Genomic DNA, 25,578 nt, shown 5'->3' on the forward strand with positions numbered 1-25,578 from the left:
TTTGAAGTTTCCAAAAAGATTCTGAAAAGTATGTTAAGTAGACTTTTTAAAAAAGATTTATTTATGCATACAAGAACTGGGGTGTAGGCCAGAGGTGCAGGAGATAAGAGAATTCACCAGACAGAGTGGGGAGCAGAGCAGGCAGAATGACTGAAATACACTGCTAAGGGGAGCAGCAGGAGAGACAGGAGAGGTCTGCTGTGTCATGCAGGTTAGCTCCCTGAATAGGGATGGAACTTGTGCTGCAGTGGCTGGGGATAGCTTGATAGTGCTGTGTCTTTAACTCCTGTGCCACCAGGGAGGCCCCAAGCAGACATATTTTATAAAACATAATTATTGTTGAAAAGTTCTTTTATATACTTTTATCTCATATTTTAATAATGTTTTTAACAATTAAGTGCTCATAAACATTTCTTAAATAATTAAACAAACCTAGCTATAATCTTAAATGATTTTTCTCATAGATAAATCAAATATAAAGAAAATCACAGAAATAATCTAATAGTTAAAAATTATGTCTCTCCAAACTGTACTGTATTTGACATATACTAATCAGTATTTTTAGTACCTCCTGTTTTAAAATTGAATTTATAATTTTATAATCTTGATATCTAGCAGGAATAACCTGAGCACATCTGACTAATAAACCTAGTAGAAAAGTTATTTCTGTATTATATTCAATGTTGACAATTCTTAAGACATGATTTATTAAGTCAAAAAAATTAAACTAGTTTTTATTTACCGAAATTATCCCAGATCATGTGAACTTGAAAAAAATTTGAGTTCAAGTCTATATTTCTGAGTTTTAGGAAAACTTAATTTATGTAAGTGCATATTTTTTAAACCAATTAAATTGAACCTTTACAAATGAATTTTGGCAATATCCTGAGACAGACATCTGGCACATTACGTAACTTATATACATAGACATATACATACACAAACAGAAATCTTATAGTTTTTATTTTGAATCCTAGCCATGAGTTAGGTATAAATACAGAAATGCTAAGTTTACTAACTTACATGAATTGATTTTCATCTTTACCTTACTAATTTTTCCTCTAAATTTGATTTTCCCATAGGAAACAATAGGGCATTTAATGAGAGCTCTCTAAAAGATCCTTTTTTTAAAAAAAAATATTTTATAAATTTTTTACATCATTTTTCATTTTTGCACAATGTATGCATTTTCATCTTGGTTATAGTCCCCATACAATTCCCATCCCTCTTATTTTGACCCTAATCCTCCCTCATAGTGTGTCTCTGGTTTATAGTTGCTTGTTGATTTTGATTTTTACTTTATTATAATTAATCTTTTCCTGGTCCCTTATTTAGGTTTTCTAAATTCCCGCTATGAGTGAGATCATTCAGTATTTTTCTTTTTCTTTCTGGCTTATTTCGCTGAGCATGATCCCTTCCAGCTCCATCCATGTTGCTGCAAACTGCATGTGTTTATCTTTTTTGATTGCTGAGTAATATTCCTTTGTGTATATGTACCACATTTTCTTGATCCAGTCATCTATTTTTGGGCATTTGGGTTATTTCCATAGCTTAGCTATTGTGAATAGTGTTGCTATAAACATAGGGGTGCAGGTGCTCTTTTGAATTAATGTTTCTGTGTCCTTTGGGCAAATACCTAGGAGTGGAATTGCTGGATCATATGGAAGCTCCATCTTTAGAAGACTGAGGAATCTCCAAGATCCTTTTAGAGATAAAAGTCCAAATATTCAAAAGTATACCCATTATAACTGTGATTCAAAACCAACCAATAAGCTTTATTTGACTTATAATCCATATTAAGTCATTTTGCCTTACCTATGACACAAACGGTATCCCCAAAGAGAAGGTAAAAGATGCAACCTTCCCGAGATCCAGAAAGTTTACTCCTGAGTTAGCCTAAAACTGCAAATATCTTTATTTGCATAATGCTAAGAATAGTGTTTGTGAAGATGATCTCTCTCTTATTCACTATAGGAATGGACCAGCTGAGCTATGGTACTGGGTAGTCAATATAAAGATAAGGGTTTCCCAATACCATGAAAACAGAGAAGGTTGACAAAACAAAAACCTCTTATGGACTGGGTTCTTTCATTAAGACAAACTTCCCCCAGGGCCAGCAAGGTTGAACAGAGAATGCTAGCTGTCATTTTGTGTCTTATGTGTGGCTGGTGATCTAACTCAAGCCAATGCTTGTAACCCAAACTGGACTAAAGTGAATACACTTTATAGTGACAAAGCTCAGCTCTCAAGATACAAAACAAGATGAAAAGAATAACAACATAAATGACCAAGATAAGGAAAAGAAAGAGTAGGACATGGATCATAACCAATGGGTACCAAGAACCAAAAGTACAAGAGTCATAATTCAAACAACTAATACTAATATGTTTCCTGTCAGTTTATATTTAGAAAGAGACTTTTATTACTCTTGCTTTAAACTGATCTGGGAATAAAAATACTCACCTCCTGCTGGCATCTTGTCGACGTTCCAGGATTTCTCAATGTCCTAGCCACTGAATTGCATTCTCGTCACCAGAAACTCTAAGGGATGCAAAATTTTACCTCTGTCTTTTTAGGATATTTTTGCTGGGTGGGCCTGAGAATGAAAGTGACATAAGATGGATTAACAAAATATATAGTTTATATAAATTTTGTGTGACATGGGTGCACATGTAATAATTGAAAATCCAAAGAAATTGCTAAGCTTAGACTTTTACATTAGCTTGAGGGAGGAGAGACAATTGTGGAAAAGTAAAGTGTATTAAGGCTAAAGAAAGATAAGAATTATTTTAGCAGTCTTTTTGTATAGAATTCTGTTTTGATACCCATTGGAAGAAAATCTCTTTGTTTCTGGTATAAGGAGGGCATCGTTCACATGAGGTTTTTTTTTTTGGAGAACAGAACAGGTAGATTTATTTATGTATTTATTTATGTATTTATTTATTTATTTTTAAGATTTATTTATTTATACAAGAACTGGGGTACAGGCCAGAGGTGCAGGGGCATAAGAGAATTCACCAGAGACAGAGTAGGAACAGAACAGGCAGACAGACCGAAAACACTGCTGAGAGGAGCAGTGGCTGAGACAGGAGAGGTCTGCCGTGCCATGTGGGTATCTCCCTGGCTGGCTGGGAATCTAACCCACACTGCAGAGGCTGTGGACAGCTTCATGGTGCTGCGCTCAACCCACTGCGCCATCGGGGAGGCCCTACAAGAGTTTTTATCTCCTGTTTTCAGGAAGAAAAGGGCAGTTTAGAATGCCCTTCTTGTATCTACTATTTTTTAAGTTGTAAGCTCAAAATAAGCAAAGTGTTATATTTTTTGGTGCATATTCTGCTACCTTTCAATATCTAGAAAGTCACTAGTCAGGACACAGGAATGATTTAGTAAAGTCAAGAATATACCAGTTCCATTTTTGTTCCACCTAGATTAAAGCTATTGAATAACTGAGTGTCAGATGATTCATGTCCAAGTTAAAACCAAATTTACTTCAAGATCTCTGAAACAGATACCAGGCATTAAGTTTCACCCTTCTTTTAGAAAAAGACCAGGAAATGAAGCCATGAGGACCTGTGTGTACTTGCTCGGGCTGGCAACTGATGTACTAGTGGAAACGTCAGAAACTTGGAAGAATTTCTTTTTTAATAACAGGTTTAAAAAATGTTTAATGAGAACTTTTGTTTTTAAAGAATTATGCCTTTTTTTTTTTAAGATTTATTTATTTAAATATCCATACAAGCACTGGGTACAGTCGCAAGTGTGGGAGGGTGAGAGGATTCACCAGAGCCGGAGCGGAGAACAGAACAGGCAGATCGACGAAATACACTGCTGAGGGGAGCAGCAGGCGCAGCAGGAGAGGTCTGCTGTGCCATGTGGGACCCTCGCCAGTGGCCGGGCATTGAACTGGCGCTGCAGAGGCTGCAGGCAGCTTCGTAGCTCAGCGCTCAACTGCTGCGCCACCAGGGGAGGCCCAAGAATTATTCCTTTATTATAAGATTTTTATTATATTTATTTTTGTGTAGAAGAACTGGGGTGTAGGCCAGAGGTGCTGGGGGAGAGAGGATTCACCAGAGACAGAGTGGGATGCAGAACAGGCCCATCTGTAACCAGTGGCTGAAGCCAAAAGACTGTTATAGGTGGTACCCCCGGAGGGGTTTCCTGGTGTGGATAGCCTCAGGGAAAATGCTAAAAAAAGTATAGCATTTTTGGGTGGGGCATGGATAAAATATATAAGGTTCTGCAGAAGGGGGCACAGATTTATTCGGTCTTCAGGATTCAAGGTTTTTGGATCTGTAGCATTTGGGGTCAGCGGATTTCAGCCCCCATGGCACCCATCTTCCAGAAAGCTGTTGTGGGCCTCTGAAGATGGAGGCCTCCAGCAGCCAAATTTGGAGAGGAAAAGTTCAGAGACTTTGCAATTAGCAGAGTGACTGAAACTGTTCCTGGTTTTGCTGCAGTTACAGCCTGGCAGAGAAAGCAGAGACCGGAGAGAGCCACCTGGCTGAGCTGCGAGAGTGTGGCTCTTTGTTGAGTTGTTCCGATGCTACAGCTGCTGTCTTGACTGTCGCTTGCCTGGTACTGCATTGGGGCATCCAGGAAGCTCCAGGAGTATCTCCTGTTGGCTTTGTGAGTTGGAACCTGGCCTAAGAGTCTGGCTGCTGTGTGCTCCAGGTCAGCAGAGGCAGGAAGACACCATCTTGAACACGTGGCCTATTGTTCTGGAGAGGAGTTCTGTGACTCTTCCTCAGTGGTGGGAAGATGCCATTTTAGCTGATTTTGTTTAGAACTAAAAAACACTGGGCATGGCTTCGGGTGAGGTAAAGGCAATTTTTGGCCTCAGTAACACTTTGCTTCCCCCTGGTTTGTTAAATAAATCCCATTGTTGTTGTTCCCTGAGCCTGAGCAGTCTTGCAATTGGGCGCATAGATGAAGAACTCAGTGACCAGTAAACTATTTGAGCAGTGTCCTTGGCCAGTTTTAGTGCCCCTTGCTGCCCTATAGCAGATCCACTGAAATACACTGCTAACAGGAGCAGCATGCAAAACAAGAGAGGTCTACTGCACCATGTGTGTTAGTTCCCTGGTCAGGGATTTAACTCAGGACACTTTGTGGCAGGGAAGGCCACAGTGCTGAGCCTTAACTCCTAGGCCACGAGGGAGGCCCTAAAAAATATGTTTAAACTATAGCAATTATGGATGACATAATTGAGGACAAGGCAAGGTAGAGATCACTAAATGAATTGCAGAGAATAACTGATATCACCAGAAATTAGGTTCTCTTGAGGAGAGTTGTCTGAAACTTTCTATACTATGAAAGTGAGCATCTCTGATACATTCCAGATAACTGTGATAGTCTCCACAGCAACTAAAAGAAAGTTGCATTCCCTGTAGTTTTGTGCAAACAAACACTTTTAATGTGAAAGTTACTTTTAAAATAGTCATACTGTTACAGGGAGGGAGAGGGGCAGCCCAGACCCCACAAACCTGCCTGCTCTAAATTGGTTCTGCCATCCGCCCACATCAACACAAAACATATCAGACTTTAATGGGAAGGAACTTTAATACAATTAGGAAACAATACAGGAAAGGCAAAGAATCTAGTTTCTAAATCAAGCACCCAAAGTTACCCATCCCCTCGTGGGTAAAAGTCCACCCAAACAGGATTGGCCCAGAACAAGGCCCCAAAGCCTGTCACAAGTCTAAAGCACCTTCCAGTGGGGACCCACAGAAAAGCATCAGAAACAACCAGATGAGTCTGGAAGGAAAAGAGCAAAATCAAAATCAAGACAAAACCCGCCATTGTCACCTCCCCATGGGTCTCTCACCCTCATGTGTCTCTTGGCTCCATGTGCCTCCTCCAGGTCTCCTTCTGGCTCTCCATCCTGCTTCCTTCTTTCCTCAGTCTCCTCTGCAGCTTCTTCTCTCCCTGCTCAGCTCCACCCTCCTTTTGGGTGGGGCAGGAAACCTGGAACCTCCCTCTTTCCTGGGGACCACCCTGTTACAGTACTTTATCATGAAATCTGTAAAGATAAAGCATGGTGAAAATAGTGATTAATTCCATGAGTTCCATGAGGGACAAATGTAAGATTCTGTGCTATTTATTGTGGGAAATAAAAAGACACATAAGGACAAGGTGTAAAATGACTTGATCTTATTTTAGAGGTGACTGTAGCAAAGTAGAAAGATTGTGGAGGTTGCCATTAAATAGACCTAGATTTCAGTCCCATTTTGCCACCTAACAGCTGTGTGTTTGGGCAAATTACTTGTCTCCTTGAGTCTCAATTTTCTTTTCTATGAAATTCAGATGAATAGATGAATAGTTTAATAGGATTGTGGCAAAGATAGAGTGAAGAACCTCATTACTATTTAATAAAATACTGATCGAAAAATATATTAGATAGAAAAGGATAGATGCCATAGGAAGTATTTCTTCAGAGTAGGAAAAGATAGTATTTGCATTAAAAATTAATGCGCAGCCTCACTTATTTTCTGTTTTAAAAGAAGTCATAAAATTCTGAGCAATTCGTAATTACTTGCAGCTACATATGTTTAGTATATGTCTTTGGTGTTTATTTCTATGAGATTATCAGCAATATGTGGATTTTCTCTTTAGACTAAACTATAACAGTACATTTTAACTTGTGGTTACTTACTTTCATTTACAGAACTGTGTTTCTATAGCAAGAGTCAGAAGCACACACAGGTGTTTCATATTTGAATAAAATTGCAATGTTTTGATTCCCATATATAACAGCCCAATTTTCAGCGCTCTTGTTGAAGATAAATGGGAAAAGCATTTGAACAAATGATTTTTTTTTTGGGTAAAATCCTTCATTGCCTTCTGTGAAGACTATTAATTACTCACTGTTGTAGATAAAAGAATTCTTTGAATTAACAAGAATAATGGTGCACTATGAGGGACTCTGGCCATTCAACAAGCCCTTTCCATGAGACAGCACAATTTTGGAGAGTAAGTTTTTGTTTTTATTTTACATCCTCTTCCAGAAAGCACCCTCCCTCCACCCTCCACTGGAGATACATTGCCTAGTCACTGACTTGAATCAAATGAGATGACTTTATGTTCTCAACTCTGTTTTTAAAAATTATGATGTGCTCATTAAGCAATTACTTAATTTCTTCACGTGTTTTCCTCAGAACTAAGTATTAATTTGTTTTTTGTATCTATATATAGCTATATTTAAAAATTAAGGTGTTTACATAAAAATCAAAAAATCTGTAATTGAAGTGTTATTCAGAAACAGTGCATAATTGCATATGGTGTGCTGACAAACCTTAGCAGTAATGAACTTATCTCCCTGTCTTCTGAGATGATGACCTTAAGTCTAAGCTCTGCTAGATCCTCTTTATATACATCCCCTCATCCTGTATTACACTGTAAATGTTTATGTCTTTCTCCCCATTATACCCTATGCACTATGAAAAATACTGTCTTATCTGCCAGAAAGAAAAAGAGAAATACCGGATGGTCTCACTCATAGCAGGAATCTAGAAAACTTAAATAAGGGACCAGGAAAATGAATAACTATAAGAAAGTGAAAATCAAAATCAACAAAAAACTATGAACCAGAGACACTTTTTGGGGGGTGGGGGGCGGGAGGGGAGGGATTGGGGTCAAAATGGGAAGAAAAAGAAAATACTGTCTTATCTAACCTTATGTGCCTAGTTCAGAAACAGGTGATTTCAACAAAAGTACTTATCTGAATGGAAGAATTGTGTCTAGAGTAATAAATATGAATGATGTCATCTTTGTTTTGCTGCTGGTGCCCTTTCACAGGCCAGAATTTGGCCCAGGGTTGTTTGTTTTGGAGTATCACTGACCCATTTCTAAGAGGTATTTTGCTTGACCTATTTCAGAATTGTATTAATAGAGTGGTTCTGGACGTGTGTCTTTTTGCCTAAACTAGTAGAATGTCAACCCGGAAGGTATGCACCTGTTAGCTTTGTTTTCTGTGCCCTCCTCCAGAAAGGACTACTTATTCCTGGTTTGTGAGTTCCTCCAGGGCACGTTTGTATTTTCCAACTGGGTTTAGCAGAGTTTTTGCGTTACTAACAGGGCCAGGCCCAGAAAGGACATCTAAATCCCCAAAGGAAAACACAATAAACCATTCTAGCCCATCCTTAAATTACCAAGCCCTGTGTGCTAGTCACATGCCAGAAATGTAAATTTACTTTTATTTCTCACAATTCTTTTTTTTCCCCTTTACCTTCCTCGCTTGCAGTTTTTGAATAATAGTTAAATCCAGTGGGTTTATACCAGGGGAGTCTCTTGGAGACTAAGATTACAAAAATGTTATTACACTGTAATTCTCACAATCTTTTTATTTAAAAAATTGAGAGAAAGTATGTGGCGTGCACTAATCTTAAGTGCATGGCTCCATGAAGTTTTACATGTGTACAAACCTCTGTAACTATCACCCAGATTGAGTTTTTCCACTTCCCATTGGGTTCCTTTATGCTCCCCCACCCCGTCCATCCCCCCAAAGTAACCATTACTCTAACTTCTCTTCCCATAGATAAGTTTTGCACGAAATTATTTTGCAGGAAAAGTAAAGTAAAATTATTTGCCCATATTCCCGTGGGGCCGGATGAGACTTAAGGTACAGGGTAACCCGCGGTGGTTCCCGGGGATGGGCAGGTGGGGGGGCGGGTTTGTGGGGCCAGTCCACAGGGCCATCAATTAGCTCTCATCGACCCACCAAAAAACGCACGGGGCCCCACGTAGGCAGTGCGGGGCACGCCACAATGAACGCCCCATGGACAGGCTCGCCGACCCCGCCAGAACCTTCTCACCTTTACCGCGTGCACCCCGCAGCGCCAAGGGCAGCCGGGCGTGGTCCTGGGCGCGACCCGCCGCTACGCGAGTGGCCAGTGGGGGCGCTCCTGAGCCCGACATGAGGGCCACGCGCCCATTGGCTGAACTTTCCCCCGCCGGCCGGCCGGCCGCAAAGCCCACCCCCTCGATCCTTTCTCAGCTCTCTCATTGGTCGTTCGCGTCTCACCCGCGCCCACTCCCGCTCCTCTCGCCCCCTCCCGGATGGAAACGGGATTGGAGGGGGGGGGCTGGAGGCTGAGCCGGGCGGAGGGAGAGCGGTCCTGCTGTAAGAGGGCCAGAGCCAGCCAATCAGGGCGCGACGTGGAAAAGAGGCTCCGCGCCAGCCAGTCAATTTCCGAGGCGAGGGTTGGGGCCGGCTGACGCGACCGCGGGCGGCAGCCAATGGGCGTGCCGCTGCCCGTCCGCTCTTCAGCAGCCGGCCGGGGGCGGTGGAAGAGCGAGTGAGAAGAGCGCGACGGCTGCTGCGGAGCCATCGCTGGACAACCTGGGAGGAAGTGAGGCCGTCGCCTCTGCGTCCAGGTGAGGCCCGGAGGCGCGGGGCGGAGAGGCCGGGCCGCTCGGCCGGGGCCGCGGCTGCGGGAGCCGGGGCGGCTGGCAGGGCCGAGGCCCGGGCGACGCGGCCGCCCCCGCCCCCACCCTCGGCCGCTCGGAACCGGGGCTCCGGCCTCGGCACAGGTGGTCTCTGCGGGCCGGGCCGGGCCGGGCCGCCGCCGCCGGAGGGCCGGGACCTCGAGCGGGCTGGCCCGGAAGGGCCTGGTCTGCAGCCGCGGGGCCTGGGGGCGCCTCCGGGGAGGGGGAGGCCGCGCTGTGGTGGCCGAGGTGGGGCGGGGTGGTTAACGGGGAGCGGGCTGGTGTTGGAGGGTGACTGGCTGTGATTGAGAGATTGCGGGCCGGGAGGAGGAAAGTGATGGGAACAGGGTGATGCTTAGAAAAGGGTGCCCGGGAGCAGGTGCGGAACCCGGAGGGCGATTGGGCTCCTGGAAGCAGGTATTGAGACTGGGCAGGGCGGCTGGAAAGCTGCTGGGAGGGCAGGGAGGATTAGCTGGGGTTTGAAGGTTGAGCCCCGTGCACATTGGGGCGCGTGGATCTGGAATAAGAGGTCCCGACTGACACCCGAAGGTGCCCGAGAGGAGGAGGTTTCAGGAGAGGTGTGGATGGAGGCTGCTGAGCTAGGAGGTGGTAAGTGGCCAGTGAGGAGAAAGTGTACAGGGAATTAACGAGGTAGGTTTCTGTGCGGTAACTTGAAGGGCGTGGATCTTTTAAGGGCGTGGAAGTGGCAAGAACAACTCCGTTTTGGCAGAGACAGGGCTGCTGAATGTCTCAGGTCGGAGTTAGTCAGCTCGGTTCAGTCACTGCTCATTCAGGGTCACGCAGACTTGTGAACTCCCTCTACTGGGGCGCACGCCCCCCCTAAACACCCCCTCTTACTCCCCGCCCCCCGACAGTTCATCTTGTCTTCTCTGAGCAGCACATTAACTCATCCTCTCTAGTCGTGGCACCAGAATTGTTTGCTTTTGATTGGGTGGTAATGAGGAATCGCTTGATCTTTATATTTTAAAAGTGTGGGTTTTTTTTTTTTTTACTTTTTAATTAATTTTTTATTTTTTACATCATTTTTCATTTTTAAACAATCTTTGCTTCCCCCCAACCCCTTAGGTGTCCCTATAGAGTTTCCTTCACCAGTGCACCCGTGCACCATCACCTCAGTCCCCTGTGCTCCTCCCTCCCTCCCTCTGATTCCTCTCCCTCTGCCTCCCGTGCAGGATGTCTCTGATTTATAATGGTCCGTTTTTGCTTTGTTGTGTTTTGTACTGTTGTTACTTTTTTTTACACCGATGTCTTACTGGGTTCCCCTGTATTCCTGCTATAACTGAAACCATCCGATATTTTTCTTTTTCTTTCTGGCTTATTTCACTGAGCATAATTCCTTCTAGTTCCAGCCATGTTGCTGCGAATGGCATGCGTTTATCTTTTTTGATTGATGAATAATATTCCATTGTGTATATATGCCACGTCTTCTTGATCCAGTCATCTGTCTTTGGGTATTTGGGTTGTTTTTAGGTTTTACCTATTGTAAATAGTGCTGCAATAAACACAGGGATGCAGGTGTTCTTTTGAATCAGTGTTTCTGTGTCATTTTGGTAGATCCCTAGTAGTGGAGTTTCTGGGTCATATGGTAGCTCCATTTTTAGTCTGCTGAGGAACCTCTAGACAGCTTTCGGTAGTGGTTGGGTCAGTTTGCACTCCCACCAGCAATGTAAGAGAGTTCCTTTTTCACCACATCCTCACCAACATTTGTTGTTGCTTGTTTTTTTGATATGTGCCATTCTTACTGGTGTAAGGTGGTATCTCTATGTGGTTTTGATTTGCATTTCCCTGATTGTAAGGGATGTTGAACATTTTTTCATATGCCTGTTGGCCATTTGCATTTCCTCTTTGGAAAAATGTCTTTTAAGTTCTTCTGCCCATTTCTTGACTGGGTTGTTTATTTTGTTTTTGTGGAGTTGTGTGAGTTCTTTGTATATCTTTGTGATCAATCCCTTATCAGTTGCCTGGAGTGCAAAGATTTTTTTCCCAATCAGTGGGGTGTCTCTTTGTTTTGGTTAATGTCTCTTTTGCTGTGCAGAAGCAAAAATTATGTTATTTTAAAGGCCATATCAGAAAATACTTTCAGAAAATCTGCCCTACAGGGGAGTTTCGCAGTTATCTTGTTAGTCATATGTAACGTAGCATTAAAATGATGCAAGAGCTTCTATTAGCACAAGCAAGTACTAGCATATAAATACTGCCCTGTCATTCTGTAGGACTAGCTTATTTTGATATAGTAGAATTTGATTATGCATCATGCTAGTGGGAAATTTTTCAGGCTTAGGAAATGTTTTGTAGCTGAACAGGTTGAAAGTTCTTTTCACAAAGAGGAAAGGAAGACGGTATGTATTACTGCTACTGCCTTTCTGTGATAGGCTCTGAGGTATATTTTCTTTTTTTTTTTTTTTTTTTTTTTTTTTTTTATAGAGGCATGCTTTATTTATTTGTTTGCTGGTTTGTTTGTTTGTTTTGTTTATACATGCACTGGGTACAGTCAGAAGTGTGGGAGGGTGAGAGAATTCACCAGAGCCAGAGTGGGGAGCAGAGCAGGCAGAAGGACCGAAGTACACTGCTGAGGGGAGCAGCGGGCTGCAGGAGAGGTCTGCGCGCCATGTGGGACCCTCTGGTGGCCGGGGAGCAGCCGGGGATCGAACCGGCGCCGCAGAGGCCGCGCGCAGCTTCGCAACCCAGCGCTCAACCGCTGCGCCACCGGGGAGGCCCTCTGAGGTATATTTTCTGATTGATAGGACAGAAGGATTGTCAAGTACTTCTTGAAAAACATAAAATAATATAGTGTCAGGTGTCAAGAATGTTTCCCTATTAGCTAGATTAATAAAATGTTTTAGCTAATGGACCATCCTTTAGGATTTACAAATAATTTTTTGAGAATAAATTCTTGGTAATGCTATTCATTGATTACATTTTATCCCTGGTATAACAGAATACCTAAGTGCTGGGGTGCTGAACCGAGTCCGAGGAGAGAACTAATCCAAGTGGAGTTAATCAGGGAAGGTTTCCTGGAAGAGGTAAGTTTTGAGCCATCTTTTGAACCTAAGAGGTTGTGATATGGGTTATTGGAAGACATGGAGGGTGACATTCCAGTATTTTGGGTACATTATAAGCAACTATGTACAAAAGTAACAGATTAAAAATGTTTTTTAAGGAGGATTGACGATTTGAATGAATATTTAGGGATTTGAAAATCTGTTAAATCTTAGTTGATAAAAGATGACTTTGTGTGGTGGCCAGGAGAAAAGAATTAGAGGTAGGTAGTAGAGGAAAGAGCACAAAACTAATTTCTGATAGTTATGATAAGAGAATAGAATGAAAGGAAGGTGGGTTATTGAGAGGTAAATTTGGTGTTCAACCATATAGATGAGAAACATTTAGTGCTATACTAGGTTATGTTAATAATAATAGCAAGTTTATTAGGTATTTACTTGTGCTGGACACTGCTTTGAGCTTTCAAGTTTTTTTGATCATCCCTGTTTTATAGATCAGAGAACTGAGATTCAGAGACATTTAAGTTGCTTAAGGTTCATACAACTGGTAAGTAGCAGGTCAGGATTGGTGAAGTCATGCATTAAACTTTAATTGAACACCTACTTCATGTTGGCACTTTATTAAGTGCTGAGACTCAGAGTTGGCAAGAAATTCAAAGATCAGATCTGAGCCATTTTTCAGAGTGTCAAGAATTAATTGAAGAGAGCCAATGAAGAAAGTGAGAAAGATTAGTTGGAGAGACTTTCGTAGACACTGTGGAATATACTACTGTTTAGGGAAACAAGGAAGGAAGAGTTTCAAGAGGAAGTGGTCAGCAGTAAAATATGTAGCTGAAAGATTCAGAATAACGAAGATTGAGAGGAAACCACTGAGTTATAAAGGAAAAAATAAATGTAAATTTAATTGCAAGAAAACCAGAATAAAGATACTAAGATGTAGGCTGGTAGCAAATTGTGTCTAGTGACAAATGCTCTATACAAATTAAAGATTTGGTGTGATCACAGTTATGATCAAATTCATAGGAAAGATGTTAGTGTGTCCTCTTATAATATATTTTTTTTCCTCATAATATTTTTAGTCTTTGGCTGGTAAGATCATAGGTTTCAAAATGCTCATACTTTTTGTATTTTTCCCAAATTAAAGAAAATGAACATTACTACTTTTATAATTAGCAGGGAAAGCCATCCACTGTAATCAGCTATTAGTGAGGAAATACATGGGTAAACTAATCTGAAGTATGTTTGGAATAGAAGAAAAGATGGTCTTATTTCAGTGCTTACTGCATTTAAGGCACTTTTGTAGGCGTGTTCCTATTTTGGAAATGACTGCGTTGTTACTGGTAGAAACAACCTGAAACTGGCGTACTAAAAGATGCCATTTGTTAGTCTGAGGGATCAGGAGTACTAAATCACCCTGGATCATGGAGATAATGGTCCACCTCCTTTAATTGCTTTTTTCGAACTTATTAAATGAATTTGAAATTAAAAAGACCAAACCACTCATAGAATTGAGTCATTTTAATTGTGTCTTGGCCTTACACCCTTCCTTCTGATTCTGTAGTTCCTCTCTTCAGTGAGTCGGGTCTTAAGATGTCAGTTTAGTAGTACATATGGAAGTGCTGACTTAACGTGTAACTAGCTTAACTTAAGTATTTACTGTTTTTTCAGTTCCCAGTTTAATAAAAAGACAAATTTTGAGAAAATAAACTTTTCTTATCAAAAAGTTATTCCAGGGCCTCCCTGGTGGCGCAAGGGGTTAAGACACAACCACTGAAGCTAACCGCAGCCACTGCAGCACAAGTTCGATCCCCGGCCAGGGAGCAACCTTCATGGCGTAGCAGACCTCTCCTGACTCGCCCGCTGCTCCTCTCAGCAGTGTATTTCAGTCAGTCTTCCTGTTCTGTTCCCCACTCTGTCTCTGGTGAATCCTCTCACCACCACTCCCCTACCCCCGTACCTCTGGCCTGTACCCAAGCTCTTGTATGCATAAAAATAAAATAAATCTTTAAAAAGAAAAAAGTTATTCCAAAGAAAACTAGTAGGATTTGCTTTAGGATTAGTACATATTTATTCCAATGTCGAATGGAAAGAGGGAATTTTGAAAGTCAAGAATAGGATCTAGTTTTTAGTTTAATTTCATTGGACACATAGAGATTGTGGGAGGAAATTTAATATTTCACCTACGTAATACTTTCTTTTTTTTTTTTAAAAGATTTATTTTTATTTATGCACACAAGAACTGGGATATACGCCAGAGGTATGGGGGGGGTGTGGTGAGAGGTTTCACCAGAGACACAGTGGGGAGCAGAGCAGGTGGATGTACTGAAATCCACTGCTGAGCAGAGCAATGGGAGAGACAAGAGAGGTCTGCTGCGCCATGTGGATTAGCTCCCTGGCCAAGGATTGAACTCAGACCTCAGTGGCTGGCAATAGCTTGATAGTGCTGAGACTTTAACCGCTGTGCCACTAGGGAGGCCCAACTTTATATTTCTTTTTTTTTTTAATTTATTTATACAAGCACTGCGTACAGTCAGAAGTACAGGAGGGTGAGAGAATTCACTAGAGACAGAGTGGGGAACAGAACAGGCAGACAGACGAAATACACTGCTGAGGGGAGCAGTGGGTGGCAGGAGAGACCGCACCATGTGGGACCCTTGCCCAGCAGCCGGGGATCGAACCGGTGCTGCAGAGGCTGCGGGCAGCTTCACAGCCCAGCGCTCAACCGCTGCGCCACCGGGGAGGCCCCCAACTTTATATTTCTTAAGTAAATAATCACATTTACTTCTCATAAGATTCTCTAAGGTGGAAATCCATTTTACAGATGAAGAGACTGAACCTCAGAGAAGTTAGTAACTTTCCAAAGGTGGTAGAGTGGAGATTCAAACCTTGTTTTGTTTAGTGCAAACATTCATGCATATGAGACAAAAGATAAGATGAATATTAATACTTAAAATAGAAAAAAAAAGCCACACAGCTTTAGATATGTAGTAAGCATTTGTTACTTTAGAAGATGGGACTCTGCTCTGTTTGTTTGTGCCTTGTGACACTCTCCTAAAGATAGTGATTTTTGTTTGTCTTAGAGGGTGTATTGTGTTACATTTTATTGCTTTACACATGTAAATTTTCACATTTTAGTATTTTTTTTGAAATGAAGATGTATTTTACAATGTCTATGTATTAAAATGTTGATGAAATGGATACTGTGTCCAAAAGTCAAATGTGTCTCATGGTATATGTATGGTCGTCATGTATAATTGTCTTAGTTTGTTGTATGCATTTTCCTCCCTTCTTTACGTAGCCTATGAACTTTCTTTTCTATTTTGGCATAATATGTAATTGAAATTTGTATCGATTATAGTTATTCTCTTCAGCTAGTGAATATTATGGTGTAGAAGAAAATATTTTGGTGTAGAAAATTAACATTGTACTCTGAAGCAGCAGATAGGCGTTTTAATTTTGGTTTTGTTAGCAATGTGGTATGTAACTTGAGGCAAGTCACTTCCTCCTCTCTGAGCTTCAGTTTCCTCATCAGTAAAATGAATGGGGAGGGGAACTTTTAGGCCTGAATACCTTGAGCAAGCTCTATGTCCTCTTTATTATTAAGAATGTGGATGCCTTAGACTTTTTCTTAAGAACTTTATTGTCTTTTACTATTTTTTTTTCCCTCTTCATCTTACTGTCTTTCCTCCCTCCCTTTTCCCTAGGGATCCTTGAGAGAACTTTGTCAGACTTTTAATTTATTAGAGGATGAATTATTTTTGATGTCTTACACTAACCAAGAAAAGATATCTGAGAAAGTATGTACAGTAAATAGTTAATGAATTATGTGTTTCATGTGATTTAATAAAAGAATCATTTAAATAAAATACCATCAAAAAACAATTGAAGTTTCATGGAAAGAGAGTTCTTCCTAAAGAATGAAATGTGTTTAGTAAGTTTATCTGTTCTCTGCTAGATAGACATAAAACTCCTGGATCTGTCTTTAAGTTCTATCTGTTATAGTAGGAGAAGCAAACTTCCATACATTTTCTTCTTTGGAAACTGCCAACATAAATATACAGTAATGTACATATCACCAATTTTAGCAAGTATCAACTTCTGGTCAATCTTGTTTCATCTTAACTTGGTCTGTCCACTCCCCCCACCTCTTAAACTTTGAAGCAAATACTTAGAATTCTTACTAAGTATTGCCACACAGCATGATAGATGTAATAGATATGCTAATCTAAGGGGAGTGTGAATTGTTCAAATAAATATATATTCAGACATGTGTATCATACTGTGCTAGAACAAGAGAATTAGATATCATTTACTGTGGAGCTAGGATAATGTTGATGAGTATACCTATATAAAACACAATGTAGAAATATACAATCATATGCCAAAATTGGTGATAGAAATTCTAAGAGGGAAATGCCATCATTTCTGAACAAAAGTAGTATTTAGATATGGGGTGCGGATGATCATATGGAGAAAGCATGCAGTTAGAAAAATGTAACTTTAGCTTTATAGAATGCATCTATAACTATTTCTGCCTATATCTTCTAAACCCCATACAAGATGTTATTGACATGTTTCTGACATCAATACTTAGAAAAAAGCTAATATTAGGAATTAGAAGTCACACTTTGTGAATGTATCACTATCTATAGTGAACTTTTTGATGTATTCCTTTATAGAGCCTTGTAGGTATTTTAGTAAGAGTGTTTTTTTTTTTTTTAAAGATTTATTTATTTTTATACAAGAACCAGGGTACAGGCCAAATGTGCGGGAGGGTGAGAGGATTCACCGGAGACAGAGTAGGGAGCAGAACAGGCTGACTGAAGAAACACTCGTGAGTGGATGAGACAGAGAGACCTGTTTGCCTTGTGGGATTCTTGCTGGCCGGTTGGCCGGGATCAAACCTGCGCTGCAGAGGCTGTGGACAGCTTCACAGTGTGGTGCTTACTGGGAGGCCCCAGTAAGGCGTGTTTAAAGGTCCACTATTGTCTAGAACATTTGTGTGTGTGTGTGTGTGTATTTGTGTGTTTAATTTAAATGTTAGCATTTAACAAATTCAAGATTACTTTGAAATACCTAATTTAAATCATTCTTGTCATTTATGGAATTTTTGCCAGATATATTGACATGACAGTCAATGAGAAATCCTTCTTGGATTTAAGCAGTTCTTACCATTATATCTTCATATTTTGTTTTCAATTTTTATTTACTTTTTAAAATATTTGTTTATTTATTTATACAAGCACTGGGTATAGTCAGAAGCGCGGGATGGTGAGAGAATTCACCAGAGCCAGAGAGGGGAACAGAACAGACAGACCGACGAAATACACTGCTGAAGGGAGCAGCGGGCATGGCAGGAGAGGTCTGCTGCACCATGTGGGACCCTTGCCCAGCGGCTGGGGATCGAACCGGCGCTGCAGAGGCTGTGGGCAGCTTCACAACCCAGCGCTCAACCGCTGCGCCACCGGGGAGACCCTGTTTTCAATTTTTAAATTGATTTTTAATTGAGGTAATATTTGGATAACCCCATCAAGTATTTCCGCCATAGTACAACCATCACCAAATCACCCATAGTCCACCACCATAGTCCATGGTGCTTGCTTCCCTCTTTGTTTTTCCTCCCTGCCCTATATTTTCTCAATTTGGAGTATTGATTTAAATATTTTGAAATATTAACTGAGAATAAAATCTTATATTCCATTATGCAGAGATTCCTTTTTTTTAAGATTTATATATTTATGCATACAAAAACTGGGGTGTAGGTCAGAAGTGTGGAGGAGCAAGGTGAGAGGATTCAGCAGCGACAGAGTGGGGCGCAGAAGAGGCAGATCCACTGGAATACACTTCTGAGGGGAGCAGGGGGGAAGACAGGAGTCTCTGTGCCATGTGGGTTAGCTCCCGTGCCACCAGGGAGGCCCTAATACAGATATTCTTAGTCAAAGGTCATGAACCTCTTTAAGTGTCTCAAACTTTTGAGCTATCTCCTCAGAAATATATACAGATATGCTTAGTTTTAAGTTTTTCCATATAATTTCAGTGACTTACCAAGATTCTAGAATTCACATATCTTGGTGGAGTGGGGAGGTTCTGTGGACTCCGGTTAATAATCTGTTCTTTAATATAGTGGCAGAAAACATACTGCTGAAACTCAGCTCATTTCTGTGTGTACTGCTTATCTTTTACAAGCAAATATTTTCATTATGTGATGAAATTACAAAACTCATTATACAAATGTCCAATTTAAAAAACAGACTAATCCTTAATTAGATTCTTGGGAGAATGCACACCATAGTCACTTTAATAAACACGTAGGGATGAGTTTGTCAAAGATTTTGGAATAAGTGTTTGGTACTTTATAATGGCTACTCTCCTTCCTGAGTTAATAGGAAGTATAGCTACATAACTTAAGAATAAATATATGCATAAATATCTTCTGTTTAGTGGAAAAAGAAAAAGCTTCTTTGACCTATCTTGCCTTACATAGTTAAGATCTGTGGAGGAAAGGATCTGTTAATATTTGAGATTCTCATTTGTGTTAAAGTAACTCCTAAGTACGATACAGAGACTTAGAAACATGTATTGGTCTCAGAAAGATTCTCAGTGGAGCCCCGAGTTTATAGTGGTTATTGTCCTTCTAGTTTAAAGAATGGCCCAAAATAACTTTCTTAGAAATACATGGTTTTAAAGCCTTGTGGGTTGTATCTAAACTGTAATCTACATCAACAGAATCTTCAGGAGATAGGTACAGGTGAATTAACTGCTGATGGACATTTGACTTTGCAAAGCAGAGAACAGACTGTTTGAAGATCAGTGAATATTGGTGTATTGCTTAAAAGTGATAACCTTTGCGACCTATCAGAGTTAATAATTCTCTGGGTATTTAATGTTCTACTTGGAAACAACTCATTCTACTACATAGTAATAGATGCATAGATTTGAAAGCTAGTAGAGAATTTGGCCTCCCCTTCAGTAAATTTTACTAATGATCAGATAGTTAATTGACTGCCCAAGTAAGGTGGTTATTGACAGTCCCAACAGTGTAGTTATTCATTACTCTGCCTGATTTTTGGTAAGTCTTTGCTCTTATTTTGTCTTTTTTTTTTTTTTTTTTTTTCATTCTAGTTCTCAGTTTCTGGAGAATAAAATATCGTAACAGTAGGACTTTTAGCTTTGTGACTTAGATTCTCATATGATAAATTGAGAATTTCCTGAATTTTTAGCCTCTACTGTTTGCTGTGCATGCTCTCGCCCCATCTTTTTGGATTAGGCTTCTTAGAAGCTTAAGTCAATTTCTCAGCTGAACAAACATACCAAGAATCCAAAAGTCATTAAATACTTCATGTTTCTATACCTTTCTGGGCAGATCACTATCTGAGAGCATTCAGTTGCAAACTCTTATCTATGGACCTGGCAAGTTTTAAAGATAAACCAGGAAAAGATTTTTGAAAAGAGGATTTTGCTGAGAGATTTTGTCATTTAGACATTACTGGAAGCTTCACACACTTGGAATCATTGACACCCAAGTGCAGAGAAGTTAGTACTTCATGAAGGCCTCTGATTCTAAGCCTTTATGCCATATGTGGTGGGTGTGGACCTGCTTCTCCAGTGGTGTCCCCATCCAGGGTTAGGGCCCTCAGAAGAATGACTATGTCTGTTTTAACTCCCAGCCTTTCTTCATTCTTTTCTCAAGAATTCCCACTTTCTAGTAGAATGCTAGCAACTAATTGTCAGGGTAATAGCATTTTGTAGCAGGAGATGGATAGTTCCTACTTGAGTCACAAAAATGTACTGGTCTGAAGATCTAGATTAGTTAAAAAACTTTTGCCTCAAGTCCTAAGATGTAATTGTGTAATACAGGTATAATAAAACGAAATGATAATGAAACCCAACTAATGGTAATTTTTAGAGTAATAATTGAAACTACAGCTAGCTAAAGGCAACAACTAAGTGTCCCTTTTGAAAATTTATAGGATTCCAGCTATTGAATTTGCTTGTTATAGTTTTGCAGCATTGTGCATTGCAACAACCAGTTATTAATTGTATACAACTTGATCTTATAACTTGCTCATTTTTGCAACTCTTAATAACCAACTTAATAGTTTATTCATAAATAGCCTTATGGAGAGTTTATTCATAAATAGACTTGTGGATGCCCTTAAAATCCTTTGTATCTGAGGGAGGTTTGGCCCATATTTTTTGTAAGCTGAGGTATCAATGAGCTTTGCAAGATCATTGTTTCACTGAGTTGGGAAATTTGTGAAAGACTGGACTTAAAATAGAGTTCAGTGGTTTCCTTTACCTCAGAACATTTTGTAGTCTTTGATATGCTAATGTACTTTGTTAATCTCCTGGTTTGGAATAATGTATACAGTTTCCCAGCTCCCTGTACTACTTTGGGAAGGTTAAGAACAGATTCACAAGACTGCATAAGAAAATTATGAAGAAACAGGCAATACACCATATAGCAGGAGTTTGAAAGCACTTGGTTTTTAAGGATTGCAAGTCATCTGCTGTCATAATCAGAGTGTGTGTAAATGGCTTTGAGACTAACTCTTTCTATAACCAGTGAAATACCTGATTTTACCAATTTATTTTGAAAGTACTAATCTTCATTAATGGACTTTAGTAGTTTTAAACTAGACCACATAAGATAAATTATAAGTAATCTGCCTGAATCTATTTTTATATAAACTTGCATGTAGTTTACGTGTGTCCATGGTAGATCTGGTACTTTTTTTAATACTGGTTTTATTGAATAGCTTGAAATATTTTTATCTTAATCTTAATGTATTTACAAGAATCAGATGTGCAAGTTTCACAAATTTGTAAGCAAAGCACATTATTTCGGTTTATTCTGTTGTGTTGGAAAAATTCAAGAAGTCCTGTCTTTTGTAGTATATTTGAAATAGTATACTTTCGTATAGTGGAGTACAAAGTCATAATATATTTGGATAAAAATTTCATGTCTTGACATGAAAACATTTTTATAAAAGTAAAGAGAGACTATAGCACAATACTATTTCTAAAGAAAAGGATCATATATGGCTTATGGAGCTTAACTTTTTTTCTTTCTTTTACTATTTTCCCCCAAAATGGATTTGAATAGTTGTTTGTGAGAATGAAAAGTGTATTACCAAATGTGCTAACAAGAGCACAGTTCTCTTTCTGTAGCATTTACAGAGAAGTTACTCCATTGGTATCAGTCTTGAGGAAAGAGTTTAAACAAAGGAAAACAGATCTTTAAAATTTAAGTTACCTTTTCAGTAGATAATATTAATAGAATTGACATTCTCTCTGATGGATTAGAACTTTACTTTTTAAAGGTCTTTATGTTTAATTTTTTACAGTACTCAAAGGAATTCTTAGTCTGATTTTTTTTTTTTTTTAATGTCTGCTGTTTTCCAGCATAATGAGGTCTTTTGAGGCATTTTAACTCTTACCAAAAAGGGCCATGTTTATGGAGCAACTTCAGTGTGCAAATAATTATGTAGTATCTGCCTTGTTAAATGATACCCAACATATTCCAAGAACAAGTAAATCTTTTGAGATTTCTCAACCTCAAGAAGTACCTTAGACATGGGGAAAATAGGATACAGAGAGTTAAGTATTGGTATATCTGTAATTGTGTAGGCAAACAGAGTGGCCATTATATCTACTTCAATGGGTGCTCACAGCAGGATTGGACACTAGCATCTTTTATTCAAAGAAGAAATGTTAACTAAGATGCTAGAGCTATTCTTTTGTTTGTAGAAAATGCCTTATCAGCCTTAATTTTTGAAAAAAGGGAAAAGGAACCCAACTTGAAGACAGTAAATAGTTTGTATGCTTGGAGTTTGCATTTTGGCCCTTAATTTATTGCTGCGGCTTCCTTTCAGAGGAGGTTTTCTTTTATATTGAGACTTAAGCAAAACACCAAGATTCTAACCTTTTAATATATAGTAGAAAAGACACTAGACCAGTGTTTGCCAGTCCGCCTCCAGGTGGAAGCCTATCAAGAATCTTAAAAGGAAGTATATGTACTTAACCTACAAGGTGAGACCTTAAAAGTCTTAGCCAAAATGAGTTGGCTTGCTTTTGGCTATAAGTATGTCAGCTCCAAGTAGTAACCCTACTGTTTATGTTGTAGAGCTTATGGAGGAATGTTACTTTGGGCTGGTCAACCGCGGGTGTAACTTGGAAACCACGCTGGGCGCCAAACTGTTGTAGAGCAACCCTGATACAAAACGGGGTGCCTGACTGTGGGTCCTCACCCGCGCGCTTAAAAGGACTTATCAATGCTTTACTGCAGGCACACGTGAAAGGTTAATAAAAGGTTTATTTACAAGGGAAGGGGAAATGAGGAAATGTACAGCTCTGGGAGAAAAGTGGGAGACAAAGTTTTAAATGAGACCTACCCAATCCGCCGATGAGGAATCCCAAAATGGTGCTCTCAGAGTTGGCAGCCAGCCAGGAGCGGTGAAGCCAGGAGGCCAGCGAATGCGAGCCAGAGAGCGCCCAAGGCCCACGTGTTTGGTTTTTTTATATCCAACCTGGCTGCCCAACTCCACCCTCAGGTCCCAGCCACCCTCCCTTGGTGGTGATGGGATTTGTCTTTCCCAGAGTCTTGATGGCTTTAGTCTGGAGTGGGGGTGGGGTCCACAAAGCCTGTATGGGATTAACTCAGGACATCATTTCCCCCTAACAGTTAGAAGTTCACAATTAATTGGACATAAGAAAATGAAATTTTCATTTGAGGTTATTTGTATATCAAATATTTCAAAGTATAAGAGCCACGGATCCTGGGGCCATACTTTCTTAAAAATATAGAACAAACAGCTGTATTGTTTCCTATCCCCATGAATGTGGATGTAGGTGTCAGAAGGGTTATGCTCCTTTTGAAACCTGAAAGGGTTTTTTGCTGGCAGTTTTAGTCTTATTTTCTTGTATTGTTATTTGGCTCGTAGCTGGGTAAATCCAGTTTCTGCTTTTGTTACCAGGTGGTGTTCACCCTGTGTGTCTTCACTTGGATGTCTTTTTATAAGAACACCAGTGATCATTGGATTAGAGACCCATTCTGCTCCAGTGTGACATCATTTACTTTAATTAATTATAATTTCAACTATACTATTTCCAAATAAGGTCACATTCTGAGGTATTTGGGGTTAGGATTTGAACGTGTCTTTTTAGGGGGAACATAGTTCAACTCATAACAGGTCTCAAGGGAGATTGGTATAATTAGATTTTAACTGTTTAAACATGTTTCTACTTCAGATTCAATGAGTGGAGTTTTTAGTCAGTGCCCATAAGGCTGTGTTCTCTGCATTTTGAGTTCCCCTTCCCTTCAGTCTACACACATAATACATATAAAACTTACGGTGGTTTTTAACTCTGGACTTATTGACCTCTTTGAGAATCTGGTAAAAGCAGTGGATTCTTCCCCTAGGAAAAAAGGTAGATATGTCATGGGCTTGCACGCTTGCCCATATACACACATACAGACACACTAACAATATTTTGTATGCATCTTTAACATGTTCTTGCACTCTACCCCCAGGCTTTTCGTGAAACTCTGAATAAGACAGATACTAATTTCCATCAGTTAAGAGTTGCCTAGTACTTATTTCCCCTTTTGGTGGAGAAAAAAAGGAAGCTGGGTGGGGTGGGCTGGGTGGGGGGTGAGGAAGCAGAGGTATTTAAGATAATCTCATGGTCATTGTAGCTCAATACAGCTTTCTAGAAATTTTTCATTCTGTGTCTTATTTGCCATGTGTTTAGGTCTCTTTTCCCACCTCCGTCTCCCAAATGTGACATTTGGCTAAGGAAATTCTGTAGAACAGAATAATTTATGTCTGTTTAGACCTGCAACAGTATATAAATAGATCTTTGTCTCTTGCCCCATAGTATTGGGCTCTTGATCTCTTTAAATTCTGTTGATTATATCAAGGTGTTTTTGAATAAGGTAGTGGTCAAGCGTTCTGAGTCTGACAGGATTATATTTGTTTTCTTCACTTGTTGCCTTTTTTCCAAAATAATATTGCCCAAATTTTACCCCTGAACATCTTAATGGGCTTTCCTCTTAAAAATACAGATTTTTGTTTTTAATCCACCTTACAGCTATTGGAAATGTCTTTCTTTGCATTTATACGCTGGCATGTCTGTTTTTGGAGTCTTGCATTCATTTGTTGGTTTGTTTTTAAAGATACTGTATCAAACAAAAATTTACTGTTCATTTTACAATATTATGCACAGTACCTTTAGTAGTTGTGAAAATAGGCAATGGATATTATATGGTTCACAATGTTGAAAATATTAACTACTTGATCCTTTACAGAAACCTTTGCCAACGCTTGGTTTAGAATATTTTGGAATGAATTTCCCCCTTTTAAGGATATTGGAAGTTCTTTTTTTTCCACTGCATTTTCAGTCATGCAATCTAATGTCTAATTTTTAGAAAATCATTTAGCTCACCATTCTCTCTGCTAACTGAATTTCCCTCAACTCTTGCGAAGTGGTCCTCCGGCCAAAAGGTTTAGGCCAATAAGACAAAACAGCCTTGGACATGATTATGTTAAGTGCAGAATTACCCATGATTGGGAGTCCAATCTGTGACTCCCAATGAAAAGGTAGATGAAATACCTTATTCTGTCAGAATATGTGATTATTCATTTTACTGTTGATGGATATTGAGTTTTTTCACTTTCAGCATGTTGCAGTGTAATACTTCTTTATATCTTCTTATTTTTTCTTTTGGTGTTCATTACTAAATATTACCAAATGATTTTCCAAAGTGATTGTACCCACTTCTGTGGTGCTAGTAGGATTAGGTGAGTTCCAGTTGTATTACACTATTATCGACAAGTTTGCGATCCCCCACCCCCAAGGTAGTTCTGATATATTGCTCCTAATAAACTTATCCTGAGACTATAGCCTGATTTCCTGTCTTAGGAAATCTTAGGAAATTTCCTGTATTTGACAGCTAGTTAACTGTTTTCAACCAATTAAGTAGGTCTGTTATTTTTTCAAGCCCTCAGAGATTTGATTTAAGCTTAGTTGTGCTAAAATCATTCACTTTTTCCCTGAAATTAAAAAAAAAAATGAGTGTAGGTACATGTGAATATAGCAATATCTAGTCCAGAGATAATCACTGGTCTTAATT

The 25,578-nt window shown here is 39.8% G+C and overlaps 1 protein-coding gene and 1 long non-coding RNA gene across 5 annotated transcripts in view; one reads left to right on the top strand and one right to left on the bottom strand.

The window, feature by feature from the left end:
- Window positions 1-2,485: 2,485 nt before the first annotated feature.
- Window positions 2,486-8,854, bottom strand: LOC129146534 (uncharacterized). The gene is made up of 3 exons (XR_008553396.1): window positions 8,811-8,854; window positions 5,825-6,019; window positions 2,486-2,596 (listed from the first exon to the last, which is right to left on the bottom strand). It is a non-coding gene; the product is annotated as an uncharacterized LOC129146534 (long non-coding RNA).
- Window positions 8,855-9,235: 381 nt separating this feature from the next.
- The window catches only part of FAR1 (fatty acyl-CoA reductase 1), a 58,044-nt gene continuing 41,701 nt past the window's right edge, over window positions 9,236-25,578 (top strand). For all 4 annotated transcript variants that reach the window (XM_037522695.2, XM_037522697.2, XM_037522698.2 and 1 more), the window contains exons 1-2: window positions 9,236-9,372; window positions 12,383-12,467. The gene's annotated coding sequence lies outside the window, so the exon portion shown is untranslated. The remainder of the gene's footprint in view (window positions 9,373-12,382; window positions 12,468-25,578) is intronic.

The sequence above is a fragment of the Talpa occidentalis genome, unplaced genomic scaffold (assembly GCF_014898055.3).
Source record: "Talpa occidentalis isolate TD23 unplaced genomic scaffold, MPIMG_talOcc4v2.1 talOcc4.3, whole genome shotgun sequence".
NCBI classification, from domain to species: Eukaryota; Metazoa; Chordata; class Mammalia; order Eulipotyphla; family Talpidae; genus Talpa; species Talpa occidentalis.